Source organism: Pseudophryne corroboree, chromosome 6 (assembly GCF_028390025.1).
Source record: "Pseudophryne corroboree isolate aPseCor3 chromosome 6, aPseCor3.hap2, whole genome shotgun sequence".
Lineage (NCBI taxonomy): Eukaryota > Metazoa > Chordata > Amphibia > Anura > Myobatrachidae > Pseudophryne > Pseudophryne corroboree.
The window spans coordinates 399,111,150-399,132,329 of record NC_086449.1 but is presented as its reverse complement, the minus strand read 5'-3'; the positions used below and the strand labels follow the sequence as shown (position 1 = coordinate 399,132,329).

Sequence of the window (21,180 nt, the reverse complement as noted above, 5' to 3'; positions counted from 1 at the left end):
TGGAGAGATGTATAATACTCCACTCCGCTCAAGTTGTGCTCAATCCCAATAAGTGTGTATCACTGTCAGTACTTATGTACCTCATCCGGCTTTCAATAATCCACTCCACTGGTTAAGCAATTGGATTATTCATAATTTTAAGGCATCCTATGATGTGCACAGTTACTCTGCCACATCAACAAACCTGTACACACACAATTCCAACAGTGCATACCAGTATAGCTAAATAAACCCAGCATCATGGTTAAAAACATCTGTGTGGCTAAACATCCATTTCACTTTCTGTTGCTGACATCTGTTGATACTAAACTGCTGCTACCATTAGGTTATATCAATAAATAACACTGCATTAAATAATGTTCAATATTTTTTTCCATTAATAAATACTTTTTTAAGCTTTCATTTTGCCTTTGGATATTGGTTCCCCTGTTCTATACCTGAAACCACATTTTGATTTTGGTCTGATGCTTGTTGGAAAACTGTACATGTGGCCACACTGTGATTGACAGAGTTGGGCGTTCACGGGCCATGACACAGTGTTGGGGGGATGGGGCAGGCCGAACGGGGCATGCCATTTTTAGGGCGACTGCATGATGTCACATGCATCCACTTCCATTGCAAAAATGGTTGCTGACCGCTTGACAGCGCAGCCAGGCTGTGCTGCCAGGGGTCCGCCTCAGATTGATGCATCCACAATATAATTACAGATGGATTGGAGGGCAGCCTGTCAAACTTTCTGGGGGCTTTACCCTGTGATGGACATAGCAATCTACATCCATCTCTGAATCATGTCCTGTGTGCAGAGCCGGATTAATACCATGGGGGCCCCGGGGCACTTAAAACAGTGGGGCCCCTAATAAAGAGAAGGTAGATGAATTATATCTATATATCTATATATATCTATATATATATATATATATATGTGTGTGTGTGTGTGTGTGTTTATATATATATATATATATATATATAGACACACAGTATATATATATATATATATATATATATAAACACACACACACACACACACACACATATATATATATATATATATATATATATACATACATATATACATACACACATACAAAGATTTCATGAACTGTAATACTACATCAGTAATCTACCTTTTAGAATGCACATGTACCAAAAAATATGTAGGAAATACGAAAAGACCCTTGAAACTTAGGATGCAAGAGCATGTTCGAAATATTAAGTACAAAGCTGACACTCATCTCATATATAGACACTTTAACCTTGCACACAACTCAAACCCAGAAGATCTCTCCTTCAAAGCAATCGAACATGTGTAGCTTGGTGAGAGGGGTGGAGATCTAGCGAATAAACTGTCTCAACGGGAGATGTTCTGGATCTTCCAACTTAACATTATGCATCCTAGCGGCTTCAACGAAGGATATGAAATTGCCCCTTTCCTATAAGGGGTTTACTACCAAGCACTATAACCTTCGGTTCACATTTATCACACTTATCTTCATCTCACTATTTATTTGTTATACCTTTTACCACATTGTATGGTTAATAAAAATCTCTGAACGATACCAGGCTACTATCTAATATATATGCCACAAGATACAGTCATACCACACTGGCTTCATGCCCAAATCCGTCTGATCTTGGAAACTAAGCAGTGTAGGGCTTGACTAGTACCAGATGGGAGACCGTGTGGGAAGATCAAGTACTGTAATTAGGCTACATGATTAATCAGATTGAAAATTACTTATATACATAGGCTATGATACCCACACAGCCCAATACACTCACTCCTAAATACTCCATCATCACTATATTTCCCATGTCACTACTAGCCACTATCACCAGTCATAACATCACTTATATTGCTCATATTCTAACTTGTTAATTCGTATATCCCCTCACCATCCCTTGAATTATATGTTCACATATAATGTATAGCTCACATATAAAGTATATATTAACTATGAACACATGTTCCAAAGTGGGCTTATTCTATCTCTGCACCCTAGTTAAATTATTATATATATTTTTAAAGTCCACCCGTGATCAAAATAATATGGTTCTGTTTATTCTGTTAAATTGAAAAGTTCTATGCAGACTATTACTTTCTAACCTTATACTAAAATATTCATTGTGCTGCTATTGTACTCCCTATATACTATATATAAATCATATATTTATGTTCATACTATTATTATTACCTACATTTTATATTGATACTGCGATGAGCTTATATATATATAATATATATATATATATATATATATATATATATATACTCTAAACACTTTATTATGGAGATATGCCCCTTCATCTATATGAATAATGTATCATGCTGCTATTGTATTCCCTCTATATTATATATATCATACAGTATATTTATATTCATACTATTATTATTACCTATATTTTATATTGACAATGCAGTGAGCTTATGTACACTTTATTATTAAGATATCTACCTTAATTTATATTAATTATTCATCACCATATACACTTTATTCATATTTTTTAATTTTATTCCATATCTTGCTGCTATACTCATGATGATTTGGTGTGGTCTGAAGTCTCGTACTCCAGTAAAATGGCCGCCACAACTTCCAATGGAGGATTGAGGGAGGTCCCTCAGCCGAATGTGATGCCGAGACTGGAAGTGGGGAAGAAACTGGTAGCCGCACAGCTGGAGGTGCTATGGGACTTGGCTTGTGGACTCTGTGTACCCGCAAACCAGGAAGTGGGGCAGCCGCACAATCCACCTATTACAGCTTCTCGCGGACCGGAAGTGGGGCGCCTGAGCATGCGCAGTGGACAACTAAGGACACAGAAAGTGTGATGGAAGTGCCGCTTCCTTATACATTGGACTGTCTCTCATAAAATTTTATATTTACACTACTCATTTTTAAGTTAATTTGATACTGAATATTCCTACTCATATCTATAATAGCTCCAACTTATTTTTTTTAGATACAAATTAAACGTTTTTTGTACTATGTCAACTAACAGAAAATTATGTCAGAGTTCATTCAATTATACCAGGTATAAATTTCAGTCCTGGTCAGTTGCTTATCACCCCTTGATGATGTCAGATAGATGAAATGCGTTGGGTGTACCTCATTGACTCTTCACACTAAGATAAGCTCCAAGTTCTCATTTTATAGCTATATATTGCATTTTTTTATCTGTACCCTATTTTTATAGTTTTTATACTGAATTCCCATTTTTAATGTGTTGCTTAAAGTGTTTTTTTATATATGTTTATTGGTCCTTACCTCTGTGTCTAAAATAAAAATTATTGTTATATGTACTGTTGGAACAAATGTATCTTGTCCCATCTTGCTTAAATCAATATTAAGATACACTTTTCAGTTTTTTATATTTTAGTTTTATCACCACTCTCCATACCTTTAAGCCTTCTTTTTAACTAAATAATGTTATAAACACCATTGGTCACTATCACTTCTATTCCTACATCTATATATATATATATATATATATATATATATATATATATATAAAACGACAGGATTCAATCCCTGCGCTGCATGTCCGTGTTTCCAGAGTCTCTTAGAGATTGTTATTCCAGTGCTGCTCAATCCAACTCCCAGCCAGGGAGTAAATGGTATTGGTGCTGGAAACAAATAAGGAGAGCGCACTGGTAAATGTAAAATCATTCACTTTATATAGAAAAAGTAATATCCACATACATTGCAGTAAAAACTTCCAAACTCCGTGAAGTCCACACGACCAACAGAATTGTGCTCAACCGAGCTGGAACTGTCTCCCCTGATGAAGACTGTGATAGGTCGAAACGCGTTGGCCGTGGCTATCTGCTGAGGACGTTGTGACGTCACCCGCCGGGTCCGGAGCCGACGAGACAGTTCCAGCTCGGTTGAGCACAATTCTGTTGGTCGTGTGGACTTCACGGAGTTTGGAAGTTTTTACTGCAATGTATGTGGATATTACTTTTTCTATATAAAGTGAATGATTTTACATTTACCAGTGCGCTCTCCTTATTTGTTTCCAGCATATATATATATATATATACACACATACACACACACACACACACACACACACACACACGATAATGTGGCACTCCTTACTTTTTATACAGCCAGCCTGCCTCCCCAGCCAAAGCCAAACTCCTTTCCTGCGATCCCTGTACGCACAGACAGGACATCTCAGCTTTCCAATAATGTATGAATGAAGCAGGCTGCCATCAGTTATTGGCTGGGCATGCAGGCTCCTTCATTCATACATTATTGGACAGCTGAGCCATTGCTCAGCTCAGCTGTCCTGTCTGTGCGGCAGCCGCTGCAGTAGGGGCGGGAGCACAGCACCGCAGATCAGAATCGGATTAGTTGAGAGATACGATTTGTGGTGTGGAAGGGGGCCCTTTTGGAAAGGGGGGCCCAGGGTACGTACCCCAAGGGCCACCCCCCCTTAATCCAGCTCTGCCTGTGTGTAACATTTTCCAGTCATACCATGGTAACAGGCTGCACAAGTGAATGGGGTTTTAGTTATACTCAACATATTACAAATTACGCAATTTGATATATGATAGCACAAACTGCACAATTATTAATGTTGTAATACAGAAAGCCTTTTGTATTCTTAATCTTGTAAAATAATAATACTTAAAATGAAACTTTTTGTGTTACTGTTTAACTTTTCAAATTGCACTCAAAGATATTCATATTAAATTGTTAATTTTTTTCTGTTTGCTGTGTTTTTTAATCATATTACGTAATTTTACATGCCTAATTTTATATTTTTTTATCTTCACTCACAGGGACCTGCAGTTTAATTTCATGTTATATATAATTTTACTCAGTAAATTTACATTTATTTTATTTTTCTAAGCTAGGCCCTTCTGAAATATTTGGATGTTCCACAATATTCCAGACTACCATTTTTAGGAGAATTGTGACAGATACAGTTCTGATTGGGAGAGGATCAGCAGAAAATTTTTAATTTCTAATAAGCTACTTAAAATTTGAAAAAAATATTTTTGGGAATGTTATATTTTATATAAGCTAACATTAACTTTAGGCTTCAAAGACATTCAAAACTTATTAAGTAGATCAGCTCATTTATGCTTGTCTGTGGTCTGCAGGCTATGTCATTATATCCAGAGGCATTTAACCCCTTCTAAATCATTGTTGCCAAAACACATTTCACATGACATGTCCCTGCACCTGTCTCACATACTAGTAAATTTAATGTAACGTACTGTAGATTACTAAATTTCATAATTGGTGATTTTTTTTATTGGAAATCGAACAAAGTGGCATCAGCCACCACAATGATGTCCCTTTCTCTTTGTCACTTTGCTCTCCCTTCAGGGTTTGTCTGCTATGGTTATTAGTTCACAGCAGAAGATTAGGAGCAGGGAAGTTGCCTAGATTGCCTAGTGGACTGACCGTGTACCTGAATTTCTTTAGCTCTCACCCTCTTACTGATTATATAAATACTGATTTTATGTTTGATTCTATTTTCTGTTCTATTTTTTAGCATTGTCTTCGATTGTCAATGCTCTTTTCTCTTTGTCACACATTCAAACATAAACTGAAAATGTTCTGCCTTATCATAGAGCTGTATGCTCCTTATGCCTCAGTGAAAACAAATATTTCCATTCATTACACAGACATGTGTCTTAGCTGATGACAAGAAGACAGCAGTGAAGGATTCACAGTCCGCCTCACATAGGTTTTCACCAAAAATGTGACAAGATATATCTAGATTTCCATGCATAAATATATAGAGAGAACAAGGCCTTTCACAATAGCCTTTCTGAATAATTTTTACTGAATGTATTACATAGAACAGTGCTATAAAACATATTTGGTATTGAGAGCTCTGTTGTTTGTAACAACACAGTTGAAAAAAAAGAGGAATAGTATTTTGAATTTTAAATGTAAATTAAAATAATGCATTTGGTATGCTGTTCAATAATCTGAAAGCAGAATTTAGAATAAATAGTGATTAATTGAAAATAAAGAGCAAAGGGACATTGGAATTACAGTTTAGATGATATTAATGTAAGTAAGCAGTCTGGGCAAACAATGGATTAGTGAAAATGTCATTGGAATACTTGTTTTTTATGAAGAGGTATTAGTTACAGGAAGAGGAAGGATATGATTTCATTTTAAAAGTCACTGGTAAAACCTCAGCTTGAGTACTGTATGAAGATCTAGAGACCCTGGGGCTGATTCCAAGTTCAAAGCAAAACAAGAAAAGGAGTAAAGCTGGCCATACACCTAAATATTTATTGTCTGATCTGGCTGGTTGCAATAAAATTCTGGTAATGGATCAGAGCAAATGACAATTGACCATTTGCTCCCAAACACTGGAAAACATACAAAAATGGTCAGACAAACTGGTTAAATCAATTTGATTGAACCAATTTGTGTGAACGACTATTTTTGTCAGTTTTAAGGCACTATAGAGCAAATGGTCAATTGACATTGGCTTTCATCCATTACCAATTTTCATTCCAACCAGCCAGATCTGGCAATAAATCTTTAGGTGTGTTTCTCTGTCCTAACTACAGATGAGTGGGTCCAAATCGATCTTTCAGTGTTCGCTTCTCTGATTCTACCTCCTCTTCTCTACCTCTATCAGTTGGAGTACCGCAAGGCTCAGTCTTAGGTCCTCTGCTTTTCTCAATCTATACCTCCTCTCTTGGTAAACTAATCAGCTCCTTCGGATTTCAGTATCATTTGTTCGCTGTTGATACTCAAATCTACCTATCTTCACCAGATTTATCACCATCTGTATTGGCTCGTGTCACTGGATGCCTGTCTGCCATTTCATCTTGGATGTCATCTCGCCATCTCAAACTCAACATTTCCAAAACAGAATTAATTATTTTTCCACCAGCTAAGGGTAGTTACCAACCTGATATTGCCATAACTGTTGACAATGCAACTATCCACCCTACCCCACAAGCTCGCTGCCTAGGTGTCATCCTTGACTCTGAACTGTCGTTTGTTCCACAAATTCAATCTGTCTCTAAATCATGTTACATGCACCTTAAAAACATATCCAAAATATGCCCTTATCTTACACAAGACACTGCAAAAACTCTGATCCATGCACTCATCATCTCCCGCATTGATTATTGTAATAGTCTCCTTACTGGTCTACCCAAACATAGGCTCTCACCACTTCAATCCATTTTAAATGCAGCTGCGAGGCTAATCTTCTTCGCCAGACGTTCTTCGTCTGCTGATCCGCTCTGTCAGTCCCTCCATTGGTTACCGGTATTCTACCGTGTCAAATATAAAATACTTTTACTTACATACAAGGCTATTACCCAAACTGCACCATCATACATCTCCTCACTCATCTCAAAATATCTTCCTACCAGACCCCTCCGCTCTGCACAAGATCTGCGTCTCTCATCCAGATGTATTACCTGTTCCCACTCAAAATTACAGGACTTTACCCGGGCTTCACCCACTCTGTGGAATGCCCTCCCACGCACAATAAGACTCTCCACTAGTCTCCAAACCTTTAAACGTTCCCTGAAAACTCATCTCTTCAGACAAGCCTACCAAATTCCTGACCCACACACATAACCCTCAATGCTTCCCTATCCAGTTACATTCCCTCTGCACAGTCCTCATAACCTCACATTTTGTCTTCCAACATTGCTGGGTGATCATATCATACAACCCACTAAGAATCTAGCAATCTGGGGAAACATTATGTAACAGGTTGCATCTATCCTTGTGTATCAATACCTATTTCCCTCTAGATTGTAAGCTTGCGAGCAGGGCCTTCCTACCGCTATGTCTATCTTTGCCCTGTTTTGTTCTATAACTGTTGTTCTAATTGTAAAGCGCAACGGAATATGCTGCGCTATATAAGAAACTGCTTATAAATAAATAAATAATAAATAAATTCTGAGAGAATTGGACCCACCCAAACTTCAGGTACCTGGGAGGATCTGAGCTGCAACTTGGATCTCTGTGCCTTCCCTGGATCCCTATCCGAGGCAAAATATCGAGATCCAGGTGTCAGATCACATAAGTTTTGCCTTGGCCTTTTTGAATTTAATGTTATAACCACTGATTAGCTGAGGGAGCCATCTGTGATGGCTGACAGCTAATCAGTGTGTCCCTAGATACTTCAAAAAGGGCAATATAGTGGCCCTCCCTGCACAGAAGACACCTCTGGCTGCACTGCCGACACTGCCGGCAACACCCCACTTCTATCATCCTGCCCCTCTGCAGACACCCCTCACCTCACTACTGACCCCATTGACACCCTTGCACTAAGGACACTACTGAGCCACCTGCACTGTTGACATTGCCAACACCCCTGCAATGAGGACAGCATTGACACCCCTGCACTAAAGACACCCGCACTGTTGACACTGGGTCACCCACTCTGCCAACACTGCTGACACCCCTGCAATGAGGACACCATTGGCACCTTTGCACTGAGGACACCTCTGGAACCCTTGCATTGCTGATACCCATGTAATGAGGACACCATCAGCAACACTGCACTGAGGACACCACTGGGACATCTGCACTACCAACACTGTCATCACCCGTGCACTGAGGTCACCATGGAACATACACACTGCCGACACCATTGGCACCCCGGCACTGAGGACACCACTGGTACACACGCACTGCCGGCACACCTGCAATAAGGACACTGTCAGCACCTCTGCACTGAGGATACCACTGGGACACCTGCACTGCTGACATTGCTGGCACCCCTGCAATAAGGACACCACCAGCACCCCTGCAATGAGTTTACTGCCAGCACCCTCACATTGCTGACAATGCCTGAACCCCCCCACTGCAAACAGCATTGGCATACCATATTGAGGACACCACCTTCACCCTCACACTGCCATCACACCCCGCATTGAGGACACTGCCTGCATACTCACATTGCCAACATCACATGCACCCATGCATTCAGGACCTTGTTGGCACCACCAACACCCCAGCACTGAGGACACCTCCATCGTCCCCCACTGCGGACAGCACTGGCATACCCAGATTAAGGACAGTGATGGCACCCTAACCCTGCTGATACCATTGGCACCCTTGCATTGAGGACACCCTTGCACTGCTGAAAGCCCCACACTGAGGACAATGCCAACACCCTCTGCCACAGTAAGTGCACTATTGTTGTATTTGACCTGCACTTTATCTCGCACTGTATCTGACGCGCATTGTATCTGACCTTGCACTGTAGCCAACCCACACTGTATCCAACCTAGACTGTTTCCAACTCACACTGTAAACTGCACTGTATCCAAACCACACTGTATTTCACACTGTCTACGATGCGCACTTACTGTATCCAATCTGCACTGTAACCTACTGTATACTGTATTCAACCTAAATTGTATCCAACCTTTAGGTGGCTGATCAAACCAGAGGGCCCAAGGAGCCGTGCCACATGAGAAGAGGCACTGTATGCAGTACTCACTAAATTGTGAGTGTCATGTGGCCTAGCCAGTCCTCAATGTGAATGATGTTAAAAAATAAGCAATAAAATAAACTAATGGGCTAATACTACTACATCATAATTACATTATCAGATTTGCAAATGGACCAGAACCAACTTCAATTTAATATGTATGTAACAGACATTTTATAAATAATTAATAGAACTTATCCATGAGATGTCTGTACTATATTGACAAATCACACTGATTGATACATGTTATGAAGCAATGAATATATGTAACTATTTCATCAAGTGGAGTTACAGTACCAACACATAATCAAGTTTCATAGTTAACTTTGTGTTTGTTATTTCTTTTACCACTGTTAACAACAACAAGAACAAAAACAATACCACATTATCACTAGTGGAACTTTATGTGCCAATAATAAGTTCCATCATAGTGTATTTGTAAGGGAATTAAAAATGAATTTATTTTGCCATGTTGATAAAAGGAACTGTGTGTTCCTGACACAGTAATAAACATTAATATGCTGGATGCATAATACACTGAATTTGCTGGAGAGTATGTGTGCCATTGTTTTCTTTTATATATATATATATATATATATATATACCCACATGCACACATACACACACAGACATACACGCACACACACACACACACACACACACACACACACACACACACACACACACACACACACACAGTATATATGAAACGAATGGGACTACTTGCTACAGTATATATAATAACTTCCCTCCCCGCATGAAATAGCATAAAATATATTGCACAGTAGGGACGTGCGGTGAAGAAAATAGCTCAGGAGGCACTGGCTTGTACCAGAGCCAGATTTACACACAATATATGAGGCAAAGGGTTCATGTGAGCATGGGCCCTCGTTCTGAGTTGATCGCTAGCTGCCGTTGTTCGCTGCATAGTGATCATTTAAAAAAATGGCAAAACTATGCATGCGTATGGGCCGCAATGCGCACGCGCATCGTACGGGTACAAAGAGCATTGTTGTTTTGTATTGCTTCTATCGACAATTCCATTCGCACAGCTGATCACAAGGAGATTGACAGGAAGTGGGAGTTTATGGGTGTTAACTGAACATTTTCTGGGTGCGTTTGGAAAAATGCAGGCGTGTCCAGGCGTTTGCAGGGCGGGTATCTGACGTCAATTCCGGGACTTTCGTTGCAGCAATCATCGCACAGAATAAGTAACTACAGGGCTGGTCTTGTTTTGCACAAAATGTTTTATGTACCGCTCGGCTGCACAGGCGTTCGCACTCTTGCAAAGCAAAAATACACTCCCCCGTGGGTGGTGACTATGCGTTTGCATGGCTGCTAAAAGTAGCTAGCGAGCGATCAACTGGGAATGATGGCCCTTATACACAGGTGCAGCAGCACACAGTATACTGCTAGACATTTGGTGAGTTTTGATCAGTGGTGTGTGCAAAAGATAGGCAGGTGCCATAAACTTTTTGCTCCAGAGTTTTGCTTATAAAAAAGATTAGAATAATACATTTCTAATATATTATTTGTATATTTCATAAACTTTATATAGTCATAACTCTGGAATATATTTTAGTATGACAGGAAAGGCTCTGCCTCACCCCACCGCACCTCAATGGTGCACAGACCAACAGCACTCAAGGGAAAAAAATCAAGACATGGGGGCTGATTCAGTTCGCATTGCAAATGCCTTCAGTTAATGTGTGTGGCCCGCATTAAATGCGAATGCCTCTGCCTTATTGCCAGGCAGAGGCACTCGTGGGTCAGCAATGCTCCATTTCAAAGGTAGAGATGAAGCGTTGTGGTGTCATAGCGATTCAAATGGGGGCATGTCATCACATGCAGCCACTCTGAACAAAAAAAAATAGCGGCGGGTATACTTCCGCCGCAGCTGCAGGAGGCTTCCAGAATTTCTGCAATCACCTTGTAATTGAGGCGCGATTGCAATTTGGGTGGTGGCCTGCATGCTGGGTTACTTTGTCTTGTGATGGGCGGTCCCCAGCATGCAAAAAAGATGATTGCAAATTCTGCTGTTTAGCAGAATTTACAATCCTTACTGAATGAGGTCCATGATTAGGAACTTGCTTCTTATGTTTCAGATCCCATTTATTGGTTAGGGTCCCCAGTCCCCACCAGGCTGTGCATAACATATACTGTTGTAGTCTTATATTAAATCTGAATTCTGCCTTTATAATTTTGTGAGGGGTGGGTGGGGACATGGTGTTTGAGGGGCTTCAAATCAAAAGTTATTGTGCATACTGAGCTGATATTTGGCATGTCCACATAAAAATGTTGTTTGGTGCTGCATGCCAAAGTTTAGGGCACAAAAAAGAGACAAACTTCCTGTTTGACAAAAGTGACAATTTTGAGGTACATTTTGGAAGATATTTTTTGGAAGTCAACAATTTAAGTCTAAGGGGTATATTTACTAGTTGTTGATTTACAGTTTCAGTCCATTTTGAGGTGATTTGGTGGTGCATTTCACAATCAGGTATTTACTAAATTCAAAACCAACCAAAAAATTCCCTCACAATCACCAGAAATTTGACTTCACACACAAATAGATCTTCAAATAGACCATTGATACTTCCCTATAAACATTAATTGGAAAAGCTCATTGGAACACTAGTCAATTTGAAAACAGAACATCAAAAGAACCAAAAATCACCATTTTCAAACAAACCATCAGAAACAGTACTATTTTAGTTTAATTTGTGTGGAAGTATCTAAAACCTCAATATGATGGTAAAAACATGGAAGAGAAGCATGTGGGGCACTCTGGCTGCATAAGTAATGGCTTTTAAAGTCACAACGTTGATTTAAAAAAACATGTGGATATGCAAATTAGCCAAGGCATGAAGGTTATTGTGGGTAATACAGTGCATGTGTCATGTTTTGGCAAATAGGAATGCTTTGGTATAATTTGAGTCCATTTTGAGTTGACTATTGGTTCTGTTGAGGGTGAATAGAACACATTTATAACTTCAAATAGAAACCAATGTGTCATTGAAAACAGAATGGAACAAAACATTTACTCTGAGTAAATAATCCATTTTGAAACACTGTTGTTGTTTTTTTTTTTTTGCCGTTGTTGGCACTTTTCTATTTTAAATAAACCCCAAATCAACTATTAGTAAATATACCCCTTAGGATTTGTTTTGTTAGATAGCTCTTATTTCATTTTAGGGCCTTTTAAGTTTAAGGTTTATGAGAAAGGTCCATTTTTTATTTGGTAAAATATGCCCCATGTTAAAGATAGGGTCTTTTGTTTTCCCTTTCAGAATCACTCCTTTTTATCTAACTCTGTACCACTCTTTTTTATCGCTCTCAGAGTCCTGGATTCTGACCAGTGTCCTCAGGTTTATACCTGTATTAGGCTTTTGGCCTGTCATCTCTAATGAAAGCAGCTTCTGCCTTGTCACTACTGTGCATATGCCTGTTGGAATCTGTCCAGCCCCCATCTCAGGATCATCATTCCTGGTGTGTTGTTCCAACAAGGTTGTGTCTTCAGCTCCTCAATCATCTCTGGACAACTAAGGCAAGGACAGAGTTCACTGTGCCTATCCTCTCTCCCTCTGTGTCTCCCCCCTCTCTGTAAGCATCAACCCCATACCCCTCTCTCTCAGTGAGTCCTGGATTCTGCCTGGCAACCTCATATAGGCACCCTTACTAGGATTGTGGCCTATTGTGCTAATCAAGATTGCAGCTTGTGCCTTGTCACTGCTGTGCAACCACCTGGTGTTTGTTGAAATCTGACAAGGTGTTTATATTTTTGAAAATGTTCTTAATACTGTAGGCTGATATTAGAGATGTGTAATTTAAAATTTACTTTGTTCTTAACGCCTAAATACAGCAAGTTTGGATTCATCCAGAATTTTCTTCTACGCTATACAAACACATGACATCTGGATAGCCAATAAGATGCCATTTTTTAGATCAGAGTAAGTCAAAGTAAATCTGAACTGCACATCTTTAGTTGTATTGTCATTTTAAGGATTTATAATTAATATTACAGTAACTGTAGTAAGTTAACCTAAATGGCTTCAAGAATAAAATAAAGTGTGGTGAAATACAATGTGAGTGGCTAGCAAGTTAATGTTCATAAAGAGAATGTAAATATTTTAAACTGTAAAATACTTGTCACCTTTAGTAGTGTAAAACAAAACAAACAAATTCCTTGCTGCAACCACTGTAGCAAATTAATTACTGCATGTGCTCACTGCAACTCATATGCATGCGCAGTAAAAAAAATCATAGACCAATGTGCATACAATAGACACTTTGCAACCACACCTGAATGAGCCTCAGTGGTTTTATGGCAAATGTGGTTCAGAGCACAATAAATATAGGACACGTTCTTTTGTTATTTTGGAAAAGAAGTTTAGAAAAAAAATAATAATCTATAGATTGGTAAAATCAACTCAATTAAAGATATTGCTGAATGTTAAAAATAGAAAATGAATCTCTGTGTTAAAAAATTATTCTAAGTAGTTTAAGATGTGTATGTGTTTATCATTGCCGCGATGCATTTGCATGTGTACATGCTTATCGGGAGTGATTAAACCAACTGCGTGCAAACAGTCACACCCGTAATCACGTAATGCTTTCCTATAGATGGCGGATGTGACTATTCACACAAGTATGTGCACACGCATCGTTGCAAACCAGTTGCACCTGTGAATAGTCGCCAGTGCATTGAAGTTGGACACATCTGTATAGGATGAGCAAGAGGAAGTGAAACACAACAAAGTAACTGTTTAGAAAAGTTTGATGATGATTTAATTCAGGGTGGAAAATATACTTTTTCTCAGAGAAAAATGTATTAGCTATAATGGATAGATTTGTCTGTTGCAAGTTAAAATTTTGATGTGGATAGGTTGTTTGCAAAAAATAAGTCATGGAGAGAAGTGATTGCGTGTGTCTATTTCTGTTCAGGTGAAAGATCAAATTAAATTTTGCATGCATGTTTATACTACAGTCAGAAACTTGATAATGACAGTCTTCCTGCTTAATGTCTCATGAATAATATGTTTTTATCAGATAAACAAGTAGAGTTTCAAGATTTAAATATTTATGAAAAGATTTTAACACAATTGATAAAACCTTTTCAAACTATAGTGTGTTTGATAGCACAACATGGAAATTTTCCATCTAATACATTAGTCAAGGCATTGAAAGGACAAGTTGTTTACAGTATCTTCTTATTCCATTTGAAGAAACATTGAGTACTGTTAAAGAAAAGAGTCATTTCTGTGATAACTTGTTTATTTTAGTAAATGGAGTAGCAACCAAAAAAACGTTATTTGGCAGGAGTTGGTAGATTTTAGTAAGATTTGTTGTGCACTTCAGTAATTGAAGAAAAATAATCCATTAAATTGTGACGTTGATGTGGATTTGGAAATATAATTTAACAATACTCGAGATTGTTTTGAAAAATCTATTTTGCAGAAGACTTTGCAGAAGATATTTAAATAGAAACCATTGTAGAATAAAACACACCATGGTGGGTTGTCATTTAGAAGCTGCCAGGGATTAGACATCAAAATCAATGTTTTGTAAATGCTGGCAATGTGACATTGCAACTGCCGTAATTTGATAATGGTTTTGGGTGGGTTCTAATTGACACCAAATCAGCCACTTACTAAATTTTGCCTGAAGTGTTTTCCAGATTTGTTTTCTTGTGGAGTTGATTTCTATGATGAGTATCCAGAAAACAATTCTTAAAATTAATACTTAAAATCAGGGATTAGTAGTGGAAATTCTCATTTTTTACTAAACCATCAGTAGTTACTGTATTTCCGATGTTCAAGGAGAGTGAACTGTTTCGTCTCGTAGTACTGCTCAAAAAATAAGTGTAATAGATCAGTTTGGAGATGTAAATGCTGACAAAGTGCTTGAGCAATGTTAAGGAAACAAGGTTATAAGTTAACTTACCAAGCATTTTATCTTATATGCATGGCATAATGGAATATTGGTACCATAGGCAAGGTATGCTGTATTGTATGCAATGAAACAGATTTACTGTCTACAGTGTAGTACCAAACCTACTTGGTTTGTAACTCTTAGTTGTGCTGAATATGATTGGTAAAATCTTGTAAATTTGCATAAATGGGTTAATAGTGGTGATATGAAAATGGATACAAAATCAATTGATGAGTTATACTCTTGTGATCCCATTTCTGTATGTAGACACATTCATCATAGTTCCAGATTACTATTGAAAACAAAAGAGAATAGTCCATTTGGTTTAATGAAATATTATTTTTGGCATTTTAGAATATCAGAACAGTCATGCACCTTAGATGTATATAGCAATCTGGGTTGAAGATACTTCTGCTTTTGGAAAAAAGTACTAATGATTACATGAAAGGTTTTTTAGCTTGTTTTGTGACTTGTGTTTTTTCTAGTGAGGTTTTTAAACCTGTGTTGCTTATACTTTTTGATGACTGTCATAGAAATAAGCGCATGAAGAGATGTAGGATTTTGAAGTAAAAACAGGAAACTGAGCTGTTGCCATCCTGGATTTCAAGAAAATGTGTGTAAAAAAAACCTGAAGTGAATTATGTATTTTCAACCATTCAGCATTTTCTTAATGGCCAATCCAGTAAGAAACTTTATAATTTAACAGAACAGAGGTCTATCAATGTTTATAATGCTATGATTCTGTGGAAGTAGAAAACCAACACTGACCTGCAATTTGTGGCTAATAATGGTAATGCACTTGCTAGTTATGCAACTGCCTACAACAAAACATGAAAAGTCTGCTTTAGAGAGTGTGTGGAAGGATATTTCTGCCGAAGAAAGTTTTGCTTCCTGACTATGGCATTTTGGTATAAAAAGTTTGTAAATGTGGAGCATATGAAGCAGTGGATAGGCTTGCTGGTACTGCTTTGTATGGAAAATCAAATGCCATTCAATATTTTGCAGTGAATTTTAACAGAAGTAGACATCAAGATTTAGAGAATAAAATAGAATTGGAGAAATTGGCTACAATTAATCCTGGAAGTACAAATATTTTGAAAGGAAATGTAATTTATATATGCTATTAAAATCAATATGTTCATTTTGAAAGAAGATGCTTGTGTGACTTACAGTAGCTCAATGGCTTAACAATTATCCTAAAGTAGTTAATGAATGTACAGTATGGAACCAGAACATTTTGTTTCTGTACAAGGATCATCAGGTTATAGGCTTAAAAGCAAAAATGATGGTTGATAAATCATCCATCTTTGTCCTTCAAAATTCATGAAAAATGTGAATATTATTTATTTTCATTGATGTTTATGTTTACACCATGGCATGATGAGTCATAATTGTTAGCCATGTTTTCCAATTATGGAGGAAGTTTAAAAGGCATCTACAGTATTGATAAAAATAGAGTGAAGTTCTTTTGAACACTTGTAAAGATTTGTTAAAAGAAGAGTATGCTACAGTATGTTGAGTCACTTAGAGAATTAAGTTGTTCAAGATTCTCAGGAAAGTGTTCACCCAAGTGAAAATAATCCAATGTAAGAGATTGGCAAAGAAGTCACTTATCTGACATGCATATGAAAGATATTTCTAACATATTGAAACTCACATACATTGATGATTGTAATCTGGTACATGTTTGCAAATTACAGCTGAACACTAAAGCAGTTACCTATCATGTTTTCATTGGTTCAAATTGTCATATGGGCCAGTATGAAGCCAAATACATATAAATATGCCTCAAACCAAATGGACCTGTTGGGTTGAGTGAAAGGAATAGAGAGAAGAGCTGTGTACTAGAGTTGGTGCTGGTTTAGAAGTATTTTGCGATTTCTGAGTGATTATTTTGTGTGAAAGTTGTCCTTTGTTCTTGTCTTGTTTATTATATGTCTGACTTTTTTGTCTTCTTTGTCTTTTTTTGTTTAGGTCCTGTCAGTGTTTGTGTGTGAGTCTTTGGGTTGTGTGTTGTAAGTGTGGTGGGAGTGTAGTTTGTGAGTCTGTGTGTTTTTTCTGTGTTTAGTATTTGTGCAGGGAAGGGGTTACCATCAGGTCCAGGACAGAGGAAGGCAAGACAAATAGTGAGGTGGAGGAGTTTAGCATGTCAGGAGCCCCAGGACACAGATGTGGAGAGTGATGACATGACCAGCCAGAGGGTAAACACAAAGACAGGCTGCAATGTAAAATTTATTTTTACAGATAATTTGGCCTTAATACAGGAGGTAATGAAGCATCCCAAGCTGCTTGTTGGACATCAGACTCCCCTAACGCCCACATGATGCAGGAACAAAATCTGGGAGGCAGATGTTCAAGCAATCAATGCTGAGGGGTCTATCAAGAGGAACAAAGACACCTTGTTATGCCAGTTTGAATTGTTTTGTGTTTCCTTGCTATATGTTTACCTACCACAAGGGGTCACCAGACTTTGTTTTATGTTCTGTCTTGTGGTTCAGGTGTCTGTTAATGGGTTCTAATTCTAGTATGGACTACACCTGCATCCAGCCGTATTTAACCTGTCAAGATCCAGCATGCATTGCTGGATCATTAATGTTTCTTGCCAGTCACTTGGATTCCTGTATCTTGGTCTCCTGTTTCCAGTTTGTGTTCGGTGTTCCCTGGTTCATGTTGTTCCCCAGCTCAGCCTGCAAACCTTGCTTCTCTGATCAGCCTGCAAACAGTAAGATATTTTTTCCATTTGCTAAGTTTGTTATTCTTGATATCCTTTTGTCTACATACATTTAAAGCATTGGACTCCATGGCATTTCTATTTTGCGTTCTGTGCTGTCAGATATCTGCATAATAATTTACCTACATATCAAGTCTCTTGAACCTTTGACTTGTTAAGTGTTTTTCTGCACTCATTGTCTTTAACACCCTGCCACCTGTATTTTTCAATAAAGCACCTTTTTATGGATTCACTTCAAACTTCTGTCACCTGTAATTTTTGCTACACTCAAGTGAAGTTCCTAACACACCTACAAACAAATGCTTCTCTGTTATCAAGCATCATGTGAAGGTGGCGAAGGAGGCAAATTCTGCAAGGAAGACAAGGTTCATATCACCATATCAGGCCTACTATTTGGAATATGAGATGCTATTCAAGATCCTGATTCATCAAGAGGTGGTGTCCTGGTTTCACATGAAGTATACAGATTCCCACAGATGGCCTGCTAAGTGTTTTTTTTTGTTTGTTTAGTGTAAAAGTTGTCTACAGTTAATACATACCTGTTACAATTTTAAGATAACCTGTGTATTTTCCCTCCTTGTAACTTCACACATTTTTTTTAATAACAAAAAAAGTCAAAGTGCTGTTTTTCAGCATGTTTAATGAGAGAAGGTCAAAAAGTGGTCCTCAAGCTGCTGTGGAACTACTCATCTCAGCATGCCATGACATACACTGTTGCTATGAGGTTTTGATCAAACTAGTACAGTGCATGCTGAGATGTGTAGTACCACAGTTGCTTTAGGACTACTTATTGGCCACTCCTTGTTATAAATGTTCTTTAACTGGTTTTCAGGGTTCCATTATCCAGTTGTCAAATACATATTATATGTTTTGCTCCTTGGGTGTATTGTTGCAGGTCCAAAATGTTAATTGTTTTTACAATGTAACTCTTAGAAATGGTAAAAACTGTTTTCAGTCATATTCTTTAGAACATATTTTTTTTTTAGAAATGTCATGAAAAAAGCAATGTACAGTATGTTTAAATAATGTTAAATTTAACATTTTATCTTAATTCAAGAAAAAACATGTTTTGCTTAGTGTTTTTGTTTACTAACTTATACACAGCACAACAACCTGCATCACAAAGGTAGCAAAGAAGCCCAAGAGAAAGTGAGAATGACAATCAGCAGTGTAAGAAATTGATCTTTATTAAGTCTTTATTCTGCATGAATATGGTTGTCTAACAAAAAACAATTACTTGTAGGTCTGTCCTCTGCATCTCCTCTTACTGACAACCCAAGTTTGCCAAATGACATCACTCAATAAAAGTACACATAGGTGCAATCACACCATAAGCACAAATATGGCTGAACTCAGCAGAATTGCAAACAGCCCAGACATAATCAGGGAATACAAAAACGGGTTCCGTGACACTTTACTGATGATACATGATTCCAATTGTAGGTTTCATGACACCTTCTTTAGAATGTTGGATTCTGAAAGCAGTGCTATTAGAGACCATGGTGCTTCTATGCTAACTTTGGGAGCACAACTTTTGGCCCACTTACCGGATCCTAATACCAGAACATCACACAGCAGTACCTCTGTAGCAACACCACCCAGACACATAGGATGGCATGACCTACATCTTTGGGAAGGCTATAAATAATGTCAAATAAAAAAATGTATTAACAGTTTTTTACATTTTACTGTTTATGTTTTATATATTTAGTACAAGCTATGTTTTTGTAGTCATGCTACACATTTTTACTGAAAGTGAACTATACAATTTTGGATTTTTTTTTAGAAAAGCCATATAAAAGTACATATTCCTAAAGATAAAATATATTTCCCTAAAATAATGTGTAATTACTGGCTAAATATAATATGCAACTAAACTGACAATTTTTTGACAATGTATCAGTATATGTGTGTACATTTTAAAGGATATTTAGCAATACATTGTTTATCTGCAAATATACAGATGTGTCCACTTACATATAGTCTCCCTGCTTCTTAAACAGACCTTCAAGTAACGCCATGCTTTTGCCTATTAAAATGATATGTGGCTTGCTTATATTCTATGTGTTGTAACTGTGGCTGTATCTGCATAAGAAATGCTACGCTACTGTGTTATTCTAGAACACACTGTAACATACTATAGCATGCAGATACAGGCGCACTCACATACAGAATATAGGTATGCCACATATCATTTTAATCAGCGTAGTCTGCTTGTGCATCTTTTTAAAACAATAATTTTTGTTTTATTATTAAAATTATTTCAGGCAAAGTGTACAATATTTTTAGCATATAAAATACAAAAGTACAGTATACAGAACACAGATAGCAAAAACCATACAATGTACAAAATAATTTAATAACTCAAACATAGAAGCCTTGATAACATACATATCAAAAGAGCACATAGGTTATCACAATCAGCAACAATAGAATAAACTCAAAATAAAGGGATAAAGGGAGTAAGTAATCATTAGCAGTGTGCAGGGAGAGGGGAGAAATTAAAAAGGTACCAGGGAGACCAAATTTTATGGAAAGTAGGCACCAAGTTATTTTGCAGACTCATAAAGTATTCCATGGAACCATGACCGTATACAAAGTAAATACGGACATAAAGGGCAATCATCAATGTGCCAGCTGGCATTTCCAGTGTTTAGCAATCAGTGATTTGGAGGCATTGCATACAGTATATGTACTATAAGCTTATCTCGGTATGGACTGACAGATCGAACTGGGGCACTCAATAATGCCACATTTTTTGGATGTGTCCACATTCCCAAAAATTGTGATAAAAGGTAGCGGAATGATAATGGCATTTAGGGCATTCACCTGTGATCGAGGGATTGTAACGTGCATGCTGAATTTGGGGAACATTTGCCCTCTGTAGAGTACGGAGATGTACTTCCTGCAGATAGGCTGAGGATAAAATTTCCATAGTGGAGCAGTAATGTTTACTGAAGACTGAGAGGTCTGTGAGGGTGGGAATATATCATTGCCATTGCAACAATTTGCGCCATCTAGAATCAGAGGGATGTTTAGTAAGAAGAGTATAAATTAATCTAGTGCGAAATGGTACG

General features: G+C 37.7%; 1 pseudogene; it reads left to right on the top strand.

Annotated features, from left to right (window-relative positions):
- The first annotated feature begins 1,585 nt into the window (after positions 1 to 1,585).
- On the top strand, positions 1,586 to 1,705 carry LOC134939175 (5S ribosomal RNA; annotated as a pseudogene).
- The last annotated feature ends 19,475 nt before the right edge of the window (positions 1,706 to 21,180 follow it).